This window comes from Ambystoma mexicanum, chromosome 3q (genome assembly GCF_040938575.1).
Source record: "Ambystoma mexicanum isolate Mex_15411 chromosome 3q, UKY_AmexF1_1, whole genome shotgun sequence".
Classification (NCBI taxonomy): domain Eukaryota; kingdom Metazoa; phylum Chordata; class Amphibia; order Caudata; family Ambystomatidae; genus Ambystoma; species Ambystoma mexicanum.
The window spans coordinates 232,719,374-232,743,961 of record NC_090926.1 but is presented as its reverse complement, the minus strand read 5'-3'; the positions used below and the strand labels follow the sequence as shown (position 1 = coordinate 232,743,961).

Here is a 24,588-nt window from a genome sequence, read left to right as displayed (position 1 = left end):
GGCACAAACACGACCGCCACAAGAAAGCAGGCGGTAGCGTCTCTGCGGCTGTAAGAAATGTGCGCCAAAAGGTGCGCCAACAAATAGCACTTATATACTGCCATGATGAATGTCCTATACTGTGGCCCTCCAGGACAAATGACGTGCAAAGGGGTACCCACAAACACAGACACCCGCTGACAAAAAATACGTGTGCGTGTATACCGGGGTGCGCGGGAAGTCTCACACGCGATTTCAGCAGGGTACATGTATTACAGGGGTTCGCGTGAAGTTTTTCACGCAATCGGACCTGGGGGAGCGGGCTACGTGTATTACAGGGGTTCGCGTGAAGTTCCTCACGCGATCGTGCCTGGGGGAGCGGGCTACATGTATTACAGGGGTTCGCGTGAAGTTCTTCACGCGATCGGGCCTGGGGGGCGGGCTACCTGTATTACAGGGGTTCGCGTGAAGTTCCTCACGCTATCGGGCCTGGGGGAGCGGGCTACGTGTATTACAGGGTTTCGCGTGAAGTTTTTCACGCGATCGGGCCTGGGGGAGCGGGCTACGTGTATTACAGGGGTTCGCGTGAAGTTCCTCACGCGATCGGGCCTGGGGGAGCGGGCTACGTGTATTACAGGGGTTCGCGTGAAGTTTTTCACGCGATCGGGCCTGGGGGAGCGGGCTACGTTTATTTCAGGGGTTCGCGTGAAGTTTTTCACGCGATCGGGCCTGGGGGAGTGGGCTACGTGTATTACAGGGCTTCGCGTGAAGTTTTTCACGCGAATAGCCTGGGCGCGTGTATTTCAGGGGTGCGCGGAAAGTTCCACACGCGAATAGCCTGGGCGCGTGTATTTCAGGGGTGCGTGGGAAGTTCCACACGCGAATAGCCTGGGCGCGTGTATATCAGGGGTGCGCGGGAAGTTTTACACGCGATTTCAGCAGGGTACGTGTATTTAAGGGGTGCGCGGGAAGTTCCACACGCGAATAGCCTGGGCGCGTGTATTTCAGGGGTGCGTGGGAAGTTCAACACGCGAATAGCCTGGGCGCGTGTATTTCAGGGGTGCGTGGGAAGTTCCACACGCGAATAGCCTGGGCGCGTGTATTTCAGGGGTTCGCGTGAAGTTATTCACGCGATGGGGCCTTGGGGGAGCGGGGTACCACTCACCGTTGCCTTGCGTGTAGAAGAACGCGTAGCCAACACCCGCTGTGAAGTAATAGCGTTTGAACCCCAACGGATGGAAAACACACGCACCGCACGAAAAGCACGTACAGAACATAAAGGCACACGGGATCACCAAGCCCTGCCAGGGCAACGCCCGTGCGCAAAACGTCACGGACGCGCTTACGCTGTAAGGGCCTTTGGTCCAATGAAATCGCGTACGGGCAACGCCCGTGCGCAAAACGTCACAGACGCGCTTACGCTGTAAGGGCCTTTGGTCCAATGTAATCGCGTACGCGTGCTGACGCGCTTACGCGCTAAGGGCCTTTCCTCGATTTTCACGCTGACGTGCAGGATTTTCACGTGCCAAATCACTCCGTATCAAGCTGGCCACGCGAAAACACACGGAAGACCACGCTCCTGCCCAGAAGGCCGAATTACTGCCCCCCAGTGCCCCGAGCAGCCTCCCACATGCCATCTGCTGCTGCCTGCCTGCCTGCCTGCCTCCTGCCACCGTGCCCTGCCATTTGGTGCCTGCACATCAGCCATCTGCAGGCGTCCAGTTGCTGTGTCCACCCCTGCTGGAACAGAAGACTCCCGACTCGGATAACATCGCTCCGCAGCCCAGCCCTAGGACGCAGTTGCCCACCCACTCCTGCCCCTGGGGTTGCCATGTCGGGCACATCAACATCTGGCACCAGTGGCAACCCCCAGCCAGAGGGGCAGAGGGGCACCAGCTTCACTGCCACCGAAGTTGGTGTCCTGGTGGAGCAAGTCCTGGGGCAGTATGATGCCCTCTTCGGATCGTCCCGCGCCAACAAGGAAGGACGGGACAGGATCTGGGCCGACTGTGTGGTTGCCATCAACGCGGAGGGGGTGGCAACCCGCACCATCCAGAAGGTCAAGAAGCGCTGGGAAGACTTGAGGTCCAGGACCCTCATGAAGGCCCGGCGCCTCGTGGAGGGTGGCTGGGGCCGCATGAGTTCCATCCAGTTGAGGGTCCTGGAACGCGCACACCCAGCCCCCCACGCCCAGGTCCTTGAGAGGGAGACCCGTCTGGAGTTGAGCGGTAAGTGGCCAAGCATTGCTGTGTGAGACAGGGCATGTTGCAGTGTGCTGGTTGTCTGATACTTGCCTGCATGTGTGACATAGGCCATGTACGCATGTATGTGTGCAGGGACATCATGGGAATGCATGTGCGACCTGTAATGTGTGAACCACACGGTTGTTGCATGTGTTTGAATGCGACATGGGGAGCCCTGTGCAGATTGCACACATGAGAGCATGGCAGTCTCTGTTCCTGGACATGGGTGGGGGCGAGGGATGGGTGCTGATGCCAGATACATATGTGGTATCCATGTCTGTGTGCCTGACATGCGTGTCTGTGACTTGTGAATGCCATGGATGCATGACACATGTCTGTGACAATGTACAGATTCACTGATGCAGCCTAGTCATCCTTGTATGCACTGTGATTGGGGTGTACGGGGCCAGATGGATGTGACTGAGGTGAAGTGTGTGCATGTGATAGGCATGACCCATGATGCATGTGAGTCCCATTACATTGTATGATTCGAGAGTCCATTGGACATGCATTGAAATGTCCATGGCACGCACCATGACTGTCACTGTGTGTGTTTTGCCTGGACTGACACATGTGTTGTGGTGTGACATGATGGAAGTGTACTTTGACAGTGGCACTCATCTGCTATTGCTTCCTGTCTAGGGGACCATTGTACAGTACCCTGATGCTTGTGTTCTATGTCTCCCTCTACGCAGCGGCTAGTGAAGGAGAGGGCGGAGACGGCGCTGTGGAGCAAGGCGGCGGGGATGCCCCCACGGCTGCAGCGGAAGGGGTGGGTGAGCCCCCACAGGGGCCTGCTACGGCGGTAGACGGCGAGGAGCCATCCAGGTTGGTGGTTTCCACAGAGGAGGAGGAGGCCGCCACTGAGGCGCACATGGGGCCTGGTGGGGGCATCCCTGCTGGTGCAAGTGGTGCAGTCGAGGGGCAGGGGCAGGAGGCAGCACTGGTCACCGTGGAGGGGCCTGTGCATGTTGCTGTCCCTGAACCTGTGGGTGCACCACCTTGCACCAGCAGGGATGCCCCGTCCCAGGCCCGTCCGCAGGTAGAGGGGATGTCCATGTCATCTGACTCCCCTCCACCTGCAGACGAGGGGACCACTGGCCGTGTGGAGAAGGTCCTGATTGGGGTCGCGATGCGCACGGCTGTGATTCGTGATGCTGTGCGTGCTTCCCAGGAGGAGCACGCACGTCATCACGAAGAGCACCGTGCCGACGTGGCCCAATTGGGATCGTCCATGTTCGGGGGTTTCCTGCATGTGTCGGCCAATCTGGCGGCCCTCTCCTCCTCTGTGGAGACTATACGCCAGTCGTTCTCCTTGCCGTCTTCCGGCCCAGATGCCACCAGGGCCCCCTGTGGACCTGCCCTGACCAATGCAGCCAGCTCGGTGGGGATCCCATCCCTGCCACAGTCGGGAGTCAGAGGTCCAGCAGGGGTGGACAACACAGCAACTGGACCCCAGCAGATGGAGGATGTGACGGCATCATCGGGCAGGGCACGTGCACAACGGCGTCGGTGGTTTCCATCATCCTGGATGCCGTCGTGCTGGCAGAGGCAGTGGTGTCCGAGGCAGCAGCAGGCTCGACGTGGGAGGCATCATGGCTCGGGCCATCAAGATCAGAGGGGCAGGCATCGGCTGGAGGGCAGGAGAACCCTGGGATGGTAGTGTCTTCCGTGTGGGAGCAGTTGGTCCAGCGGATAGGTGCGGAGCGGCAGCGGGCGGAAGAGGAGCGGCTCACCATGGTCAGGGCGGAGTTCTCCATGCGTCGGGCGTTGAGGCGGGCTGAGTGCCTCAAGGAAGCTCGCAGGGAGTTTGAGGTGAACATGGGGTTATCCCTGCGAGACCTCGGGGCCAGGACAGAGTCCCGCCTCCAGGACATCGACATGGAGTTCGATGATGCCCTGGCCGGCAACATCACAGAGTGAGCCGCAGGACTTGCCCGCTGCCATTGTATATAGTTATATAGTTAGTGGTAGGTTTCCTTTAAATTTAAATATTTTTTATTTGGTTGCGATTGGACAATGCGCCACTTTTTTGTATATAGTTCAGTTTTTAGTTAGTTGACATAGTTAGGTTTCATTTGGTTGGGCTCATGGACCCGGGATTGTCTTGTAAATAGTTATTCTATGGATTTTTTGATTTATTGGATTTTTTTCATGGACATTCATCTTCTTTTTGTTGTTTTGCTTTGTGGTTTTTCTAATTTCATTTCCATTCAAGTTGATTTTCAATACATTTTTATTTTCATCCTTCAAAGTGTCGTATCATCTCATTGCTTTCATGCATGTCATGTTGGGTGTTTTAACATTCACTTGCAGCCATTGTGTGTGACAGACATGTGTTCATTTGCTTTATTTACATTGGGTGTGTAACATGTAATTGCCTTTGATATGTGGGTGGATGTGATAGTTGGTTGGGCCTTTTGGCAGGGGAGGATGGCCATTACGGACATGATTGGGGATTGTTGGGACCCAGGTGCAGGGGGGCATGGATGGGACATGGGCGAGGGCCTGCTGGCAGGTGCCCCACAGTGCTGGGGGGTAGGGGTGGTGGGGGACATGAGTTGGACATGGGTGGGGGCCTGCTGGCAGGTGCCCCACAGTGCTGGGGGGTGGGGGTGGTGGGGGACATGAGTTGGACATGGGTGGGGGCCTGCTGGCAGGTGCCCCACAGTGCTGGGGGGTGGGGGTGGTGGGGGACATGAGTTGGACATGGGTGGGGGCTTGCTGGCAGGTGCCCCACAGTGCTGGGGGGTGGGGGTGGTGGGGGACATGAGTTGGACATGGGTGGGGGCCTGCTGGCAGGTGCCCCACAGTGCTGGGGGGTGGGGGTGGTGGGAGACATGAGTGGGGGCCTGGTGGAGGGTGCCCCTGCACTGCTGGGGGGTGGGGGTGGTGGGAGACATTAGTGGGGGCCTGGTGGAGAGTGCCCCTGGATGCTGGGGGGTGGGGGTGGTGGGAGACATGAGTGGGGGCCTGGTGGAGGGTGCCCCTGCACTGCTGGGGGGTGGGGGTGGTGGGAGACATGAGTGGGGGCCTGGTGGAGGGTGCCCCTGCACTGCTGGGGGGTGGGGGTGGTGGGAGACATGGGTGGGGGCCTGGTGGAGGCTGCCCCTGCACTGCTGGGGGGTGGGGGTGCAGGGGGACATGAGCAGGTGTGCAGGGTAGTCCCCTGTTTTGTGGGCTGCTTGCAGGGGCCGTCGAGGGTGTACAGGGAACACCTGTGAGGACCCACCCAGCCTAATCGCGTGTGGAACTTCCCGCGCACCCCTGAAATACACGTACCCTGCTGAAATCGCGTGTAAAACTTCCAGCGCACCCCTGAAATACACGCGCCCAGGCTATTCGCGTGTGGAGCTTCCCGCGTACCCCTGAAATACACGTACCCTGCTGAAATCGCGTGTAAAACTTCCCGCGCACCCCTGAAATACACGCGCCCAGGCTATTCGCGTGTGGAACTTCCCGCGCACCCCTGAAATACACGTACCCTGGCTAATCGTGTGTATAACTTCACGCGTACCCCTGATATGCACATTACCCGCTTTGCGTTCCTTGTTTGGCAGCCCTGTAAACTGGTCCAGGGTTAGCGCAGCCCTTTGCGATGATTTAGCGATTTTGATGGCTTTTCCTTGCGCGAGGGCGTTCTTGGGGGCGTTACTGGCGCTGCTGCAGGGTCGCTGCGATACTCTGCGCCACGACTGGTTTGGGAGCCTAAAATCCATGAATACGCTGTGCGCGGTAATCGGTTTTAGCGCACGTGCCTGGCGCAGACAATCGCACGCGGACACTCTGCGCCAGCCGCTTGCGACACTTTTCTGCGAAATTCTATGAATTACCCTGTTTATATTTTTTAACACAAGTTTACTTAGGGTTTAAATACAGTTTAGTTATCAAATTTTGGTTTTAAGAACATCAAATAAGCGTTTGTAAGATTTGCTGGTAATCTCTGCTTTAGAGTATCATTACATTCAAACCATCCACATTTCTTTTTTATTTTTTTTTTTATTTTAATGATTTTTATTGTTAAAATATTGATTTTGATACAGATATCAACAGGTTACAGACTTTGAATAAAACAAGAACAACAGAGAAATGACATAGTAATTGATTTTGATCCTTTGTAATAGTATTTCTATAAGGCTAAATCATTTGTTAAATTCACTTGCGAATGTAATATGAACTATAATAGATATAAGCCGCATTAATATAACATGTAGTTTAGAATTAATTATATCACAGGTCTGCAACGAGTGATTTATATATAGTGAAAATAGAGATTTGGGGGGAGACGTACAGGGAGACAGACTAGAGACATATAAGGATAAGGAGGGAAGAGGATAGGGGGGGGAATGGGTATATTGGGTTATTTCATCAAAATAATCTAATCATTTCAAACATTATCAAGTTCTAGCATTTTTGAATAAGTATGGCAATATGAATAATGATGCTAATATAAGAATGTAAATTTATGTACCATGAGCAGTTGCATTAAAACAGTTAAGATACCTGGTGAAAAAATACCATTTAGCATTATATTTAGGAATTGTGTTGTGATTATTGGCCATGCACATCTCTAGTTTATGAGTGTTACAAATGGTGTTCCACCAGATTTTGGTGGAAAGTAAACTAGAGTCTTTCCAGTTAGCCGTAATACATTTTAAAGCTATACAGATGAATAAGTCATAAAGTCTTGCAGAGTCAGATGGGAAATAAGTTGTAATGGCTATACTTCCTAAAAATATGTTAACAAAGGAAAAGGGCACATCAACACAGAAGATACATTTAAGAAGCTTCCAGATTTCCTGCCAAAATTTAACAGTAAATGAACATTCAAAAAACATATGCATATACGTGGCGGGAGATATACCACATGACCAACATTTAGCATTATAATTCGGATTAGACTTAGCCAATTTGGCTGGAGTAATAAATGCTCTGTGCATGAAGAAATAATAGTGTTGTGATATATTTGCTGATACCGATATTTGTTTGATTTTAGCAAACAGACGATGCCATATTTCATCTTCAAACATGAAGCCCAAATCAAGTTCCCATTTCAGACGTATAGGGCAAATCTTAAAATTTGAGGTGAGCATATTGTAAATTTTTGAGGCTCGAAATTCACCACCTGTGGTAAGGTGCATTAGTCTAAGGGCATCAGGAGTAAGAATTTCATTTGAAAATTGGGCAAGTGCATCAAGGCAGGAATTAATTAAGTTGTTATAAAATTGAAAGTCTTTCTTAGTAATGTTAAAAGTGGTGGAGAATTGCTGAAAGGAAAGGACATACGTGTCATCTATAATCTGTTGGACGAATCTGATACCCTTTTGAATCCATGTTTTGCGGTTAAGGATCTTGTTATTAATTACTATGTTCTTATTATGCCATAAAAGTGGGGAAAGATGCTTACTAGGAGTTATAGTGTGAGGAAAAAGAAAGGTTTGTAGAGCAGATATTGAAGCTTTAATAGGGTCTGAAATCTTTTTAGTTGAATGTTTGAAAATGTATATGTAGTCCGTGATTTTGTGTGGTAAAACTACTTGTTTTTCTAATGTACACCAGGTTGGGATATCAGCGGATATAGGATCAATGAACCATTGACGAGATTGTTTTATAAGAAATGCATGATGATATGATTTAAAGTCAGGGAATCTCACTCCCCCCATATCATAGGGGGCTTTCAGTTTTGTCAGGGCAATTCTCTTACTTTTTCCTTTTCCCCATAGAAAATTAAGTAGTATAGAGTAAATGGATTTGAAAAAGGGAAGGGATAATGGGACTGAGAGAAGTTGCAGATAGTATAGTATTATGGGAGTGAGCATCATCTTGATAGTATCTAAGCGCCCCCACCAGGAGAGGTATAGTGGAGACCATTTGGATGTTAGATCTTTGAGGGTGCCCAGTAGTGTTTCAGTGTTGAGTTTGATCGTGTTTGGGATAGTTGGGGCAAAACGAAGACCTAAGTATTTGACTGAGCTATTGCACCATTTGAGGCCAAAAGTGACGATATCATGTTTAAGGCAGTATGGATTTAAGGGCATAATTTCTGATTTCTGTGTATTTAATTTATATCCTGATACTTGACCGAATTGTGATAAAATACTCAAGAGATTGGGAATATGAAGCTTGGGGTTTTTAATTAATATAAGAATATCATCTGCATATGCAGCTATTTTATTTATTGAAGCACCGACTTGAATTCCTGGGATGTTTGTGGTAGATCTTATTGATTCTAGAAGTGGTTCAAGAGAGAGGATATATAGTAATGGTGAGAAGGGGCAACCTTGACGCGTTCCTCTTAGTAAGTGAAAGGAGGAGGAAGTTTGACCATTTAAGTAAATAGCCGAATTGGGGGCAGAGTAAAGCAGTTTGACCAGTGAAATAAATTTTTCACCACAACCATGCCACCGTAGGGTTTGAAACATAAAATTCCAGTCGACACGATCGAAAGCTTTTTCCGCATCTAATGCAATGGCCGCATAGCCTTGTGTGTCTTTTTTGTCATTGGCAGCAAGGTTGATGGCGTTTAATAGGAGTCTTGCATTAGAGGATATATTACGTCCTTTTACATATCCTGTTTGGTCTGGTTTAACTAGACTTGGGAGTGAGGATTCGATTCTATTGGCAAGTATTTTGGCAAAAATGTTGCTTTCAATATTGATAAGGGAAATGGGTCGATAGTTGCTTGGAAGAGTAGGGTCCTTGTTAGGTTTTGGAAAAATGATAAGCAAAGCTTCAGAAAATGATCCCGAGGAACATTTTTGTGAGATAAAATATGAAAAATGGTTTATGAGCTTAGGTGTTAAGGATTGAGAGAATGTGTTATAGAATTCTGTGGATAGTCCATCAGGGCCTGGTGCTTTTCCTTTTCCGAGGCCATGGATGGCTTTGGTAATCTCGATAGACGTGATGTCTTTTTCTAGATGAGATAGATCAATGTCAGGGTAGGTGGTTCTACTGATGTTGTTCAAAAAGGAATCAATGTTTTCTCTGGGAATAGCGCATTCTGGAGTATATAGTTCCGTATAAAATCTTCTAAAGCATTCCAATATTTCATCAGGCCTATGATGCATCTTGCCCTGCTTATCTTGAATGTGAGAGACTTGAACTTTTTCTTTTTTGGTTTTTAGATAAGAGGCTAACATTTGACCTGCTTTATTAGAAGTTTGATAGATCTTAGTTTTATACTTAAGAATGGTTCCTGCCGCCAACTCAGTAATTTCTTTATTGATTTCAAAGCGTATCTTAATGACTTGTCGTAGATTGGCTGAGTTAGTGTCAGTATAATAATGTTGTTCTGCAGAAGTGAGTTTAGAGTAAAGATCATCGAGATGTTTTTTCCTGATTTTTTTATTCTTGCCTGATAGGGCCATTATGTGGCCGCGAAGGGCCGCTTTGAAAGCATCCCAATTATTGACAGTGGAGGTATCTTGATCTTGGTTTTCGTTAAAGTATTGTTGAATGAAAGCGTTGATGGATTGAATAGATTTAGGATCATTTAAAAGAAAATTGTTAAATTTCCATCTAGGAGAACCCTTTTTCATATCTGTAAGGGAGAAGGAAGTAATGACAGGAGCGTGGTCAGAGATAATGATATTGGCAATCTTTGAGTCTATAATGGTTCCCGAAAGAGTTTTTGTAGCAAAAATATAATCAATACGTGACAATGTGTTGTGTGGGGGAGAATGGTAGGTATAATCCAAATGTGAAGGATGAGATATCCTCCATGAATCAATTAGTCCTGTCTCTCCTAGACAATTTATAAAGGATTTGTGAGTTTTGTTGGGTTTGAATATGCAACTGGATTTTCGATCTAAGAAGGGGTCAAGAACCTGATTGACATCGCCACACATTATCAGGTTGACGAAATCATTTTTCAAAATTATTTGTTTGATATTATTCCAAAAGGAGGGATCTGGTAGTGTAGGTCCGTAAATGTTGAGAATTGATAATTGCGTCGTGTCAATTTGCAGTTTCACCCAAACCCATCTACCATTTGTATCTGCATCTTGGGCAAGGATTTTGTAGGGTTGTTTTTTGCTAATAAGTATCGCGACACCATTTTTCTTGGATAAAGCTGGGCTAGCAACAACTTCCTTCACCCAAAGAGATTTGAGTTTCATTGATTCTTTGAGGGATAAGTGTGTCTCTTGTAGACAAGCTATTGTTGGTTTAAATTTATTTAAGTGAGATAGTACTTTACATCTTTTCATTGGATTCTTGCAACCCTTAATATTCCATGTTATGCATTTAAATATCATCTAGCTGGCGGAAATTTGATATTCATACATCTTATAGCTATCCTACAAAAATACACATATACCATTGTCATTCGATTGAAATAATGTATACACCAATATTTGTGCTGAAGGAAGGAACATTGAGGGTCAGGGAAGGGAGATAGGGGTTTGATCACATCTTGACCGGTAGTATACCATGACGAATGAATGAATTTGGGGATCAAACAGGACATGGGATAAGGAGTTAAGGGGATATATATATGGGGGATAGGAAACGCCTACCGAGTCGCTAACTAGGAAAAAACGACTTCCTGTGGAAGATGGACCCAAAAGAGCGCCCACCCCACATAGTTAATATCAATGTAAGTTCAAAGCATTAGGTAATTAGATACTTATGAGTGTAAAAGTCAAGTGATGGGGAACCAGTTTCAAGTAGTAGATGAATTAGAGGTCGCCGCTGGAGAAGAGATGTCCATGTTTTCATTTTTGATGGATTGTATGAAGAGCCTTAGGTCAGCGGGATCATCATAGACTGCAGAGCGTCCTTCGTATGTGACTTTAAAGGAGCAAGGGTGGAACAGGCCATATCGGACATTAAGTTGTTTAAGGGCAGGCCGGAACGCCAGAAAGACCTTTCTTCTTTGGGCTGTACTTCTAGCCACATCCTGTGATATAAATAACTTACTACCATGCCAGATTAGAGATTTACGTTCTTTAGCTGTGGAGATGATGAGTTGCAGTTGAGAGTATTCTAACAAGTAAAAAATGAGCGTTCTTGGTGGCTGACGAGCTGAGGGAGAGGCTGAGGGTTGGCCAATCCTATGGGCACGTTGTATATTAAAAGTGGTTTCCAAAGGCAAATGTAGTATGGCCGGTAGGAATTTTTGTAGGAAGGCAATGGGGTCTGTGCCCTCAGCTCCTTCAGGCAGGCCCGAGATGCGTAGGTTGTTACGCCTACTCCGATTTTCCAAATCTTCGTTATGCTTTTGAAGTTCTTTGATGGATTTCTCCATTTGTGCAACCTTGGGTGATAAATCTTCAAGCGCGCCAATTCTTTTCTCTGCCTCATCTACTCTGTTGATAACTCCCATCCACCTTTCATCTAGTTGCTGTAACTTAATGTTAGTGGTTTCCATAAAGGGTTTGAGTGCCCTAATTTCAGCCAGAATGGTTTCCATTGCGGAGTCTGAGATTCCAATTGGAGGTGGGGAGTCACTTTTGGGTCTTTTTAGAGTAGTTGAGGAGGCGGTGGCGTCTTTGGTAGAGGTTCCATTTTTTTGGTTTGCTTTGCTGGTTGCCATATCTGAGAAGATGATATATGTACGAGTAGTTATGGCGTGTAATTCTTTGTGGAAGATAATTATGCTGACGAGTAGTATATAATTATTACATCCATATTACTCCCAAAGCTTACCTCTGACCTGGAGAGACCAAAACGTGGAAAAGCCCAGAATAATAAGGAATATACTACCGAAGGTTGCAATGGATTTGTTGTTTAGAGCTGTTGTCCATAGATAGAGGTTTGGACCAGTGGAGCTGTAGGTATAAACTGGCTGTGTGATTATAATCCTGCTTGACAGTACAATATCGGTAAGTTGCAGCAAGAAGGCAAGGTAGTGATTAAGGTTAAAAGGAGAAATGGGTTTTTGTAGAAGGGAGGTTAACTGACGTGCTCAGTATTGTGATTTTCTGTGTGACTTTGTAGAGTAACCTGTTCGCCCCTCTAATAACTTATAGCTTCCTTAATAAGGTTGGAGATCCATGTTGCCACTATTATACATCAAACTTTTCAGTCTTTCTTGTTAATTTTAAAAGTTTTTTTTTTTTTTTTTTTTTTTTTTTCCTCCTAAGCCTTTTCCTTCAGTATGCTATTATATAAAATGTTAATATGTTCACTTAATAGCTATTTCTTACTGTAATGATGTTATTTTATCCTCCAGCAGGTGGCGTTCTAGTGGAAACGTGCTTGAAGTTTAGGCCCAGCCTGCGGTGTCAGCTGATGAAGAACGCCGCCCCTCTCCTCACGAGGGGCGGTTCGCGTTCCGACGTCCTTCCGATGCGGAAGCCCTTGATTGAAGCTGCAGCGTATGAAGCCCTTCCTGACTCCGGAGCCGCGGAGAAGTTCCACCGAGTGCGAGCGGGATGTTAATAATGCTCAATATGACGAAAAGGTAAGTTTTTTATATATTATTCTGTGCCCTAATGCTATTTTATTTTAAAGTGAGGCGGAGCCGATCCTCTAGGCGGCCATCTTGCCTCGGCGCCTAGCCACGCCCCCTCCCACATTTCTTTTTTATATATGCAGTGTAGTGCCCTGAATTGGTTGTGGCTCCTGCGTGGTATACCTATTGTTGTGAAGGTTTCCTTACCAAGTGATATTTGACCATGTGTGAATCCAGTCAGCTTGCAGTTGTTTGTGGCACCATCTGCATTGTAACGTAGAAGCATTAGTATTATGTATTTACTATGTGTTTGTATTACTAACGTGGAGCGATTATCTGAATTGCAGGTCGAGCATAATCTACCATGGTTTGCATTTTGTACAAGTCGCTGAAGTGGAATGGATTCACTATTTGGTATTGATATATATATGAAGCGTTCATTGGGGATTTCTTCTTGTGTCACATTGTTGCAGAGAATGCATGTATGTTTCCACATGCATGAAATCTGAAAGATTTCATTTATAGGTATGTTTTTGTTTTCCAGTACTTGTAGTAAGTACATTAGAAATTCTTGTGGATCTTCCGGTGAGTTTATAGTGAATTTCACCATTCCAGCACAGTAGTCCAATTGTTGTCTTATTCCATAAACACTATAAGTGTTTTCAGGATTGTTTGCTGCATTTCTGTGAAGTGCTAACATTTGCAAACACAATGGGTCTGTACTCTGTAAGTAAATGTTGTCAACAATTGGTGGTAATTGAAATAGAATATTCATTGCTACATTTGCATAGCAACTTACACCAACTATATTTGAGAATTTAAATGGTCCAGGTAGTTCTGTATCTAACTGATTTTTTTGGAGTTTGTCTTCCTTCTTTAAAGAAGTACCTGGTTTACTTTCCCTAGTTGATTCTTTTTTGCTTTTGGTACTTGATGAAGTATTAGTTTCTTTTACTCTCTTTGGAGGATTTGCAGTGACATCCTGTTGCATTTCTGTTTGATTTATTTTTCTTTTATAACGTTTTACTTTTTGTGGAACAGAATATGTGTTTAGGTGGGGGGTGTATAGTGAGCGAAGTCTATTGTATTCTACAATGCAAGGAATATCAGCGTTTATTTTACTTGCATCAAAGTTGATTAGAAATAGACCGTCAAGTGTACGTAAGCGTGATAGTGCTACGTAGCTCATGCCTTCTTTAAAGACTGTGTTACCAATATCTATCATTGCTTTGTCTAGGGCAAGACCTTGTGATTTATGAATCGTGACTGCGTATGCAAGAGTTAGAGAAAATTGTTCTCTGCGTACATACATATCTTTGAAGAGAAGGAATCTAGCTGTTGAGCATCCTATCCTTTTTACTTCTGAAAGTTTGTCAAAGAGTATATTGACAAACTAAATTTTGTATTGTCGCGTGGGTATGATTGAAAGCCAACAACTGCACCCAGTGCTCCATTAACTAGTCCTTGGTCCACGTCGAGGTTACGTTTAAGCATTACTCTGCAATTTAAGGATAATTTTAATATCTTTTCTAAGCCTGCTGTGTTTGAGATTGATTTTTCTAAACTATTTAGTCTTGTTGTGGCTTGGTCACACATGGGTAGTGTCATACCATGTACATCTAGTTTGTCTGTGGCGCTAATTTCCATGATTGGTTGCATTTCTTTACTTAGTATGATTTCATTGAATTTGAAACAGCTTGCAAGAGTTGGCATTAAGGCCATACAATTGACATTTTTGTGGGCTAATTGTTCCATAACATCTGTAGCACATGCATTATCGCCATAGAGTGCATTAATGTGCCGGGTTTTCAATATTGCTTCTGCTTCTTTAGAAAGTATACCAACTCTGATACTTTTTAAAATGTTGGCATAAGTGAGATCTGCAGATTGCCGCATGTTTTCTGTTAATTCTCTGTATTGGAAATGTTGCCAAAGGTTGACATTTCCAATGCTGTCAACAGTTGTATGGCAGAGTTTGTGTCCTAATGTTTTAAAAATAGGCTCACCTTTTACTGGTGTTAATTGAAGCAGATCTCCAAAAACAATAATGTGTTTTCCTGCAAAGAGCTCTTCATAGTCTGTTTTGAGTACTTCTTGTAATCTGAGGTGAATCAAAGCTAACATCATGTTGGAGACCATGCTCACTTCATCTATTAGTAGCATTTTCATTTGTTTCAATACTCTGCGTAGTTCCATTGCAGCTTCTGCAGAAAGTTTGTAATAGTCTAATTTGTTCTGGTGTTCTACTGGTAATAGTAGTAATCGGTGTAATGTAACACCACCTATGTTGTATGCAGCTAAACCTGTGGGGGCAGTGACAACAGCTGACAGTTTGTTGTTTGTCAATTGTTGAAGGAACTTACTAATGATTTTGATTAGGAATGTTTTGCCAGAACCAGCTTCACCACTGACGTACAGTAGTATAGGTTGATAATTATGGCAGGAACATTCTTTATTTTCATGTTTTACACCATGTGCCATTTGTTTTGTTACTTCTTGAAAAATGCTACGTTGCTCATTGTTTAGTTTTGATTGTAGTATAGTTAAGTCTTCTTTATCTTCATACTGACACATGGTGTTTTCTACTTCTATCATAGCTAATTCTACCTCATTTTTTATTAGTGGTTCTCCCAGTGGTTCCTGGCTTCGTGTTACAGAAGGTTGACTACTGCCAGGAGTGTCCTTATCTAGTTGGGCTTGGAGTTCTTCTTCGTGTTGCTGTTCATTGTGCAACATTGTTTTGTACTGTGTAAAGTTTACATCAGTTATAGTGCTTTCATTTGCTTTGAAAGCATCCTCATATGAGTCATAGTTATCTAGTATTTGTTCTTCTTTTCTCCATGGTTTGAAGAGTTGTAGCAGGGACATGTAATATACTTCTTTATGTTGAGGAGTCTTTAATGACAATTTGATATGATTCATTAAATTTGGTTTAGTGAGTTTAACTAAGCTGCCTTCACAGTTTGCCACTCTACATTTACCTTTTTTTTCATCAAGTTTCATGTTATTTTTGTATGTGTAGTTTTGGGCTATGTGGTATAGACACATGTTTTCCAAAGTATTACTTCTGTTTGGGTAGTATGTGTCCAATAAATTGTTTTTTAAAATGTCTTGGCTGTTGGGATCACGTTTGGCTATTGTTTCTATATCTTCACATGAGTTTAGAACTCTTTTTCTAGATTTAGCTGGACCAAGACTTAGCCATACTATATTTTCAGATTTACCATACAATGCAGTACCAGTTAAATGATCAGGTGCTTCATATGATCCACATTCTCGATGGGTGAGCATTTTTATGCCCAAGCTGTATCATTTCTGAGACACTGTTTTATCTGATGACAGGTCATTCCAGAGGTCTTGTAGCTCTGTCTTTTCTGCTTTAGTTAAGTATGCTGTGACATATCGTGCAACTGCAGTAGAATTGTCTGCAATGTACTGCACATCTATGTTTGCATTCCATAAGTGGGCAATGATTGCATTATAATCATTGATATATTTTTCTTCTTCTTTTCTTTTTATGTAATATGTATTTTAGATGACTTACCTTTAACATTATGTCTAACTGAAGACATGAGGTTGTTCACTTGACCTGTATTTATTTGTAACTAGTCTAGGGAAACCAAATCGGCATTTGGTGTAGTATTTCCCTTTGTTTTTGTATTTGCGACGACAATATTTTCCACATTTGTGTCTTTGAAATTGTAAACTTTGTGCATGAAGATCACTATTTGTGGCTTCTGATGGAATTTCACAAGTGACATATTTTTCAATAAACTGTAAAACAGCGGCATCACTGTCTTGACCAAATTTAGGAGCATCTTTAATCCATGAAAGCATGTGGATATGTGGTGCTCCTCTGGCTTGGTATTCTTTTCTCCAAAAGAAGTGTTGCACTTCTCCAAGGGGACGAACAGTTTTATTACAAATAAAATGTAGCATAGCAATGAAGCGATGGTGAAAATATCAAACATTAACAGGATCCAAAGAACAAAGTTCTCCAGGTGTTAGTATATCTATGTTTGTTTTGTTTTTATTTGATATGCGTAGGAAATCATGTAAATGTCCCCATGCATATTCTGCACAACTTAATGTAACAAACCAAGTGGGTGGGCCAAGGTTTCTGATCACACAACGTACATCTCCATGATGTCGAAACCAGTACTCTTTAGTACCACGCATACTTGCTAATAGATTTGTAATATTTGATTGTAAAACCTCATCCTTTTGTTGCACTTTTTCTAATAATTGTGTAGCTGTCATATTTTGAAAGTGTGATCCTGATTTTAATATGTGTGCAACTCCGTAACATAAAGTTGCTAGTTCACTTTCAAAGAGTAGGTGGAATATGTATTCCACATTTTGTCTAAATCTGGGATCTTCAGAATACATCCGTAATGAGCGGTATTCTGAAACTGATATTTGAATAGCTCTATCATCATCCCTTCCTCCTTTGCCAGTAGGAAAGAGTAGAGGAAAAGCACGTGCTTCTATACTTTTTTCCCATATGCTGATTGGCAATCCTTTTGTTTGACGCATTTGGTACGTTTCCAGCACATCTTCTATGGTGTCATTAGAGTGCAAAGGATGAATTGTATAATGGTCTAAAGTATTTGATATTGTAGCAGGATCTAGTAGCTCAAATTGACCAGCTTCTTGTGTTTCTTGAATTATTTCTGTTGTATCTTTCAAGTTTTCTTCAATATTAATTTCTTTGTAATATTCATTATTCTCTTTAAGATATTGGAAGGCTTGTCTAACTTTATGTAAATATACCAGCTGTTGCCATATTTTTTTGTCTTTTGTAGGTACTCCATTTACTAAGATAATTAAAGATTGCTGCATTGGACGTTGCACTCCTAGAGTATGCACATTTTCTTTTAGATCTAATGGTAAATAAACTGCTTTTCCACAAATGCCTTTTACCAATTCAGAGGGAGGTAATTTTGCTGTTTTTAGTTGAAGGCGTATTATTGCTTGAAGTGGGTGTACTGTTTGAATTATGATGCTCTCATAAAAATTAAGTTGTTGTAGGGGTTTTGGTACTGGGTATAATTCCAAATTATTTGTGATAGCATGTGAAAGAGTTTGGTTGTTGTCAAGTTTTGTAGTGCAGTAACTGCAAAGTATTAAGGGCTCAGTTATTTCGTATTTGTTTTCTGCTACAAGGTAGAGAGCTAATTCAAACCATTTAGAATCTTCATTGTCTTCTATTTTGTATGATAGGTATACAGTTTTTTTGTTACTTTTATAAAAAGTTCTACGGCAACAAACACATACATGGTTTGGTACTTCAGCTGATGTACTTTTAAATTTTAGTATTTCTTTTTTGTATGTGTTTAGCAAAAGGTTGCCATGTGTAGAATTGTTGCTTAATTGGTTTAAAGCTATTTCATTCTGTAAATGGCTTTCACTTCCAAAATATCTTTTCTGGATATAGTCAATTTCTTCAAGTAGGTCTTTTGCTGTACTATGTAGAAGGATGTTATTTAAATTTGCTAGTGCTAAAGCAGGACTTTTAGCATAGTACAGTTTATAGACTAGATTTCTTATGGTTGAATGATGTGTTGATATCCTTTTGATATCATGGAAAGTGGTTTTACAAGTAGGTCCTGTAATGCAGGCCAATGAATGTCCTTGTAGTCCTGTGTACTTGCGCACTGGACAGGTATCCATATTTTGCAATAATTTAATTTTGATTTTGTCTTTGCTTTTTACATATTTATTGAGGAATTAGCATAAAGATTTGAAACATTGTTTGGGAATGTTACACATTGACGTGCATGGCCATTTGTACACTAGACATTCTGATTCAGTTGAATGGAGGGGTAATTCTAAGTTTTCAGGGCATATTTTTGTAAGGAGTACTTCTTGTTCCATTATGGTATTATTCACTTTTTCATAACCTCGACCACTGCTATGTATGGCAATTGTATTTGTTTGTTTTTGTTTGTACGCTTCTTCATTAAAATATGCTTCTGTGCTCGTAGTGTGATTCCATTCACCTCCACAGATACTTAAGAAGTTCTTTCTGTTGACATTTCGCTTATTGAGAAGTCTTTTTTGTAATTTAGTTATTAGTTTTGTTAGTGGTTTCATTTTGTTTAACATTCAAATAAATAACTTGCTTTTGAGAAGAATTGCACTGTCCATCAACGCTTCTAAGATTAATTTCCTACGATAGGTTTTAAGCATTGATTTCTCTCCTGTTTTTATAAGATTTTGAAGGACTTTTTGACGGTACATTTTGGCTAATATACTTTTCTTGGTATGCTTACTTTGCACTATATTAAAATTTAAAGAAGTAGTTTTATCTGTAGTGATAGCTGATATTCTGTTAATTGTTTTTTGGTTTGTTTTACATTTTGATAGAGGAGGCAAAGTTTTTGTACTTGAAACTTCTTGTGTTTCACTAAATGACTGTATTGTTTCAACTTTCTTTTACAAATTCTGCTAGAGATGGATGCTTATGTTGGACACTTTTATTTTCATTTGCTCTACTTCTGCGTTGCTTTCTACGGACTTGACTTTTGGTAGCCATTCTTTAGGGTCTGTTGATAAAAATAAAGAAGGTATGGGTTGGGGTGTTCTGCAATGTATGTGTGCTGTGTGCATGAGTGTTTGAGTAAGATGATAAAGATGTATGTTATGGTGTGTGATTGTGCATTGGGAACTACAACTAGTAGGGATAGGTATTCTTGAATTTATGTGTTACTAAACTGAGGTTCAGATAACAAAAAAAAGTAAGCTAGTGGTGTGGAAAAGTACAAATAGTAAATCTAATGTATACAATTAAAACAGTAGTTTGTTCTATAATATGAAATTTGTAGCGGTTCAGTTGGGTAATTTGTGTGTCCAAAAATAGGAATGTGTGGGCCATTCTGGCTGTAAATCGCTGTTTAACACATGGAGATTTTTGGACAAAATGGTACACAATCTCTATTTTTAGGCACAGAAATAGCTTGTATTAACTTTACAGTATGTTTGAGTAATAATACAAATATTATGGTGATATTCTACTTACTTTTTTTCTTACATTAACAGGTAACTTCTTAGTTCTTCTTTGTTCTTCGAAATCGGCTGCTTCTTTTCAGGAGACTGGTCTTCACTGCAATTGTAAAAGCTTCAAATGAGTAACTTTGTTTGCATATAGCGCTGTTTTGAATTTAGATATTGTTTTTTTAATGGAAATCATCAGCGCCTTCTTTAAAACCATTAAACTAATTTATTTACATAAGATACATAGCATCAGTTCAGTACATATGATATGTTCTTAATGAACAAATTGTATTGAATGACTAACTGTAGCAAAAAAAAATCTTTACTATGTCTTGTGAAATTTATAATATACCAGTGAATACCACTATTTCTGTAACTAAGCTGTTCTAGGTAATAGCGCCTCAATGTCATGTCTAAATTAAAGTAATTAAGTAAATAAATAAATAAAAACAAAAAAATATGAAATTGTATAAGTATTTTTTTTAAGATTTAAACATAGATTGTGCTTGCATGCATTTTTGTTTGAATATATGTAGTCTATATATTTCATTTAAAAAATGTTAGTTTAACATGATTTGAGTGTGTGTGTATAAGGAAAGTAAATAGTATAAATGTTTTTAAGTGATAGTTGATTTTAGGAAATTGAAAAAAATACAGTAAATTAATTTTACAGATTACACAAGCTAAAAGTCTGTTTAAAAATGTGTTCATCTACTGTACAGAAAATATGTATACCTGAAGTTTGTGTTCATGCATATGGATATGCATGGAGCTGCAAGTAGAAATCTTGGAGACTTGTACAGTATTTCTAGTAGATGGTGCTTGCCAATGATATGACACTTGTACTCAGAGAGATTCACAGTACATTCGCGTGCTGATCTATGATGATGAAGTTAGATGTAGAGGTCTTGAATGTGATTGGTGCATGGTCATGTGACTTCTTAGCTACATCCAATGAGGGAATGGCAGAAAGAATGAAGTGGAAATGGTAGAAGGGCTGTTCATGTTACGATATGTCCACGGACATGGCAGTAGTTCGCGGACATCGGGAGTTACATCCAGGGAATATTGGGTTCAGAAGTCATGCAAATGAGAATGAGTACTGAAAGGGATTGGTCAGGAAAGTTTAGTGGGTGTGTTGTGGCAGAAGAGAGTTTCTCATATACTGTTTTTGCTGAGAGAACAACAGATAGCTATGTCTGTGTGTTTTAGGAAAATGATTGTATGGATTTTGGGAGATTCATGGATATATTGGTTGAAGGTGCATGCAGAAAGCTGTGGAGTAGCAGTAGATCTTGGATTCCCACATGTGGAAGTATACTGGCATGGAGTACGTGGAATGAAGTGGTTGGACTTGCTACCTCTCTGTGCTACTTTGGAGACAGAGCAACATCCAGACATAATTGTAATTCATTGTGGAGGGAACCGTTTAGGACATGTGACTGGAATTTTTAATTTGCTATGAAAGAAGGACTTGGGAAGGTTATGGACATGTTTCCTAATTCTCAAGTGATATTTTCACGGATTGCGCAGAGACAAATGTGGCTTATTTCTTCTTCATTTGGTCCACAAATGGAAAAAGCTAGGCGCAATGTTAATAAAGCTGTTTGTGCCTTTCTAAAAGATTTTGGCATGTCTTCTTTTCACAATGAAAATATTCTGTTTCGTAGTACAAACATTTTTCGCAGAGATGGAGTCCATCTTACTTATGGTGGCAATCAGATTTTTCTGAGAAATGTACAAAATGCATTGCGACCTTTTTTGGAATTACAACATCCATTTTGAAGCAGGTGTTAAGCATTTATAATTTTTGACTTACAAACGCCTCCCAAAGGCACTTTTCAGAGCCGCCACTTCCTCCCAGAGAAAATTACAATGTTTGTGATAGGGTAGCAACCCAATTTTTTAAATGTTCGCGAACTGTCCGCGGACTTCTAAAAAATACAAAGGGCCCTGCTTCATATATTTTCACTTCTATTTTTTAACTGTGAAAGGAGGCTCTGAAAAGAGCCTTAATTTTTTATTGATTTTTGATATTTTGTATTTTTTTTGTTTTTTTATACACGACACACTAGGAGAGGAGGGGAAGGTAAAGGGGGGGACACCAACCACAGGGATAAGAAAGGGCGATCTGAGAGAGGAAGATGTAGAGTGGGTTTTATTTGGGTAGTGAGCAGATCTTCTCGTGCTATGAGACGATAGTCTCAAAAGCACTACGAAGTCGCTCCCCCCCGCAGAGTACTGTGTCACAGTACATACATACAACTGTGACCCTCGAAAGGTAAGGGCCATCAGCATTCTGTATGGTCTGTGAGGCAGCTTGAGGAAGACGCTGTCCCATAGAGGTGGTCCTTGTGGTGACAGGATCAGAAACAGAGGATGAAGTAGAGGAAATCAACCTGCTACATTCTTCGCAAGGTACAACCCTGCGAATAGCCCCAGAGTGAAATGACCTCAGGTGTCGCTTCATAGTAGTGGTCCCAAAGCTGTACTTACCATGCTTCCCACGACTGAGTATCATTTTGCACTCATTGCAGGTAACACGGTTCGCACAAGCCTTAGAAACATTCCCATGAATGGTAAATAACCGCCACACCCAAGACTCACGTCTAGTGCGGGTAGTAGGGATTTCCTCTACCTCATTCTCATCCTCTTCTTTCTCCTCTGCATCCTCACTCCTGTTCCCATCTTCAGAAATGAACATTTCAGGACACTGCGTGTGTTCTTAGAACAGTTTAAACTTGCTAGCGAACAGTAAGGACAGATATAGGGGCCGATTCATGGAACAAACGTGCGCCAAAAATCTAATCAAAACACGCATGCGATTCATGGAAGTCCCTGCGCGTGTTTACCTCGGGATGTGCACCAAACCCGTGCATGGCGCACACGTCACCGCAACATCCCGAAAGGCATGCGCGACGCGCACAATGAAAGCGCACAACCTCGGCGCATACACCAGAAAGTGGGCGGAACACGGGGCGTAACGCGCGGAATGGGGAACAACACGCGAAAATAAGGGCGTAACTGGGGATGTACTGCAGGGAAGCAGACGGAACACCCACACGCACTCGAACCACACGTATTCATGGAATCGAATAGGGCAAAGCCACGCACAGCCAAAGAGACGCACAAGCCGAAACACGTCCGCCACACGAAGGCAGGCGGTAGCGTCCCTGCGCATTACAAAAGTGGCAACATACAGCAATTGGGCCTGTGCGAGCGGGACACGTGTATTTCGGGGGTGTGCGGGAAGTTACACACGCGATTGAGCGGGGTACGTGTATTTCGGGGGTGCGCGGGAAGTTACACACGCGATTGAGCGGGGTACGTGTATTTCGGGGGTTGCACGGGAAGTTACACACGCGATTGAGCGGGGTACGTATATTTCGGGGGCCCGCGGGAAGTTACGCACGCGATTGAGCGGGGTACGTGTATTTCGGGGGGTGCGCGGGAAGTTACACACGCGATTGAGCGGGGTACGTGTATTTCGGGGTTGCGCGGGAAGTTAAACACGCGATTGAGCGGGGTACGTGTATTTCGAGGTTGTGCGGGAAGTTACACACGCGATTGAGCGGGGTACGTGTATTTCGGGGGTGCATGGGAAGTTACACACGCGATTGAGCGGGGTACATGTATTTCGGGGGGGCGCGGGAAGTTACACACGCGATTGAGTGGGGTACGTGCATATCAGGGGTGCGCGGAAAGTATCACACGCGATTCCATCAAGGTACGTGTATTACAGGGGTGCGCGGGAAGTTCCACACGCAAATGTCCAGGCTACGTGTATTTCGGGGTGCGCGGGAAGTCTCACACGCGATTCCATCAGGGTACGTGTATTACAGGGGTGCGGGGGAAGTGTCACACGCGACATCAGCAGGGTACGTGTATTCCAGGGGTGCGCGGGAAGTTCCACACGCGATTCCATCAGGGTACGTGTATTACAGGGGTGCACGGGGAGCACCACACGTGAATTTCACGTGTGGGTCCTCCCAGGATGCCCCCCAGCCAACCCACATGTCAACGTGCACTACTGCCCACCAATGCATGTCCCCCTGCACCCCCAGCCACCAGGGGCACCCTCCACCAGGCCCCCACCCATGTCTCCCACCACCCCCACCCCCCAGCAGTGCAGGGTCACCCTCCACCAGGCCCCCATCCATGTCTCCCACCCCCCACCCCCCAGCAGTGCAGGGTCACCCTCCACCAGGCCCCCACCCATGTCGACCACCCCCCCACCCCCCAGCACTGTGGGGCACCTGCCAGCAGGCCCCCACCCATGTCTCCCACCACCCCCACCCCCCAGCAGTGCAGGGTCACCCTCCACCAGGCCTCCACCCATGTCTCCCACCCCCCCACCCCCCAGCAGTGCAGGGTCACCCTCCACCAGGCCCCCACCATGTCTCCCACCACCCTCACCCCCCAGCACTGTGGGGCACCTGCCAGCAGGCCCCCACCCATGTCTCCCACCACCCCCACCCCCCAGCAGTGCAGGGTCACCCTCCACCAGGCCCCCACCCATGTCTCCCACCACCCCCACCCCCCAGCACTGTGGGGCACCTGCCAGCAGGCCCCCACTCATGTCCAACTCATGTACCCCTGCACCCCCACCCCCAGCACTGTGGGGCACCTGCCAGAAGGCCCCCACTCATGTCCAACTCATGTACCCCTGCACCCCCACCCCCAGCACTGTGGGGCACCTGCCAGCAGGCCCCCACCCATATCTCCCACCACCCCCACGCCCCAGCAGTGCAGGGTCACCCTCCACCAGGCCCCCACCCATGTCTCCCGCCCCCCACCCCCCAGCAGTGCAGGGTCACCCTCCACCAGGCCCCCACCCATGTCTCCCACCACCCCCACCCCCCAGCACTGTGGGGCACCTGCCAGCAGGCTCCCACCCATGTCTCCCACCACCCCCACCCCCCAGCAGTGCAGGGTCACCCTCCACCAGGCCCCCACCCATGTCTCCCACCA

General features: G+C 44.3%; 1 long non-coding RNA gene across 3 annotated transcripts in view; it reads left to right on the top strand.

Annotated features, from left to right (window-relative positions):
• The window catches only part of LOC138582365 (uncharacterized), a 293,040-nt gene that overhangs the window by 235,392 nt on the left and 33,060 nt on the right, over positions 1-24,588 (top strand). For 2 of the 3 annotated variants that reach the window (XR_011305014.1, XR_011305016.1), the window contains 2 exons: positions 12,400-12,630; positions 19,663-20,024. This is a non-coding gene — a long non-coding RNA (uncharacterized lncRNA). Of the gene's footprint in view, positions 1-12,399; positions 12,631-19,662; positions 20,025-24,588 lie in introns of those variants that run through there. The other variant, XR_011305015.1, reaches the window with a different exon arrangement.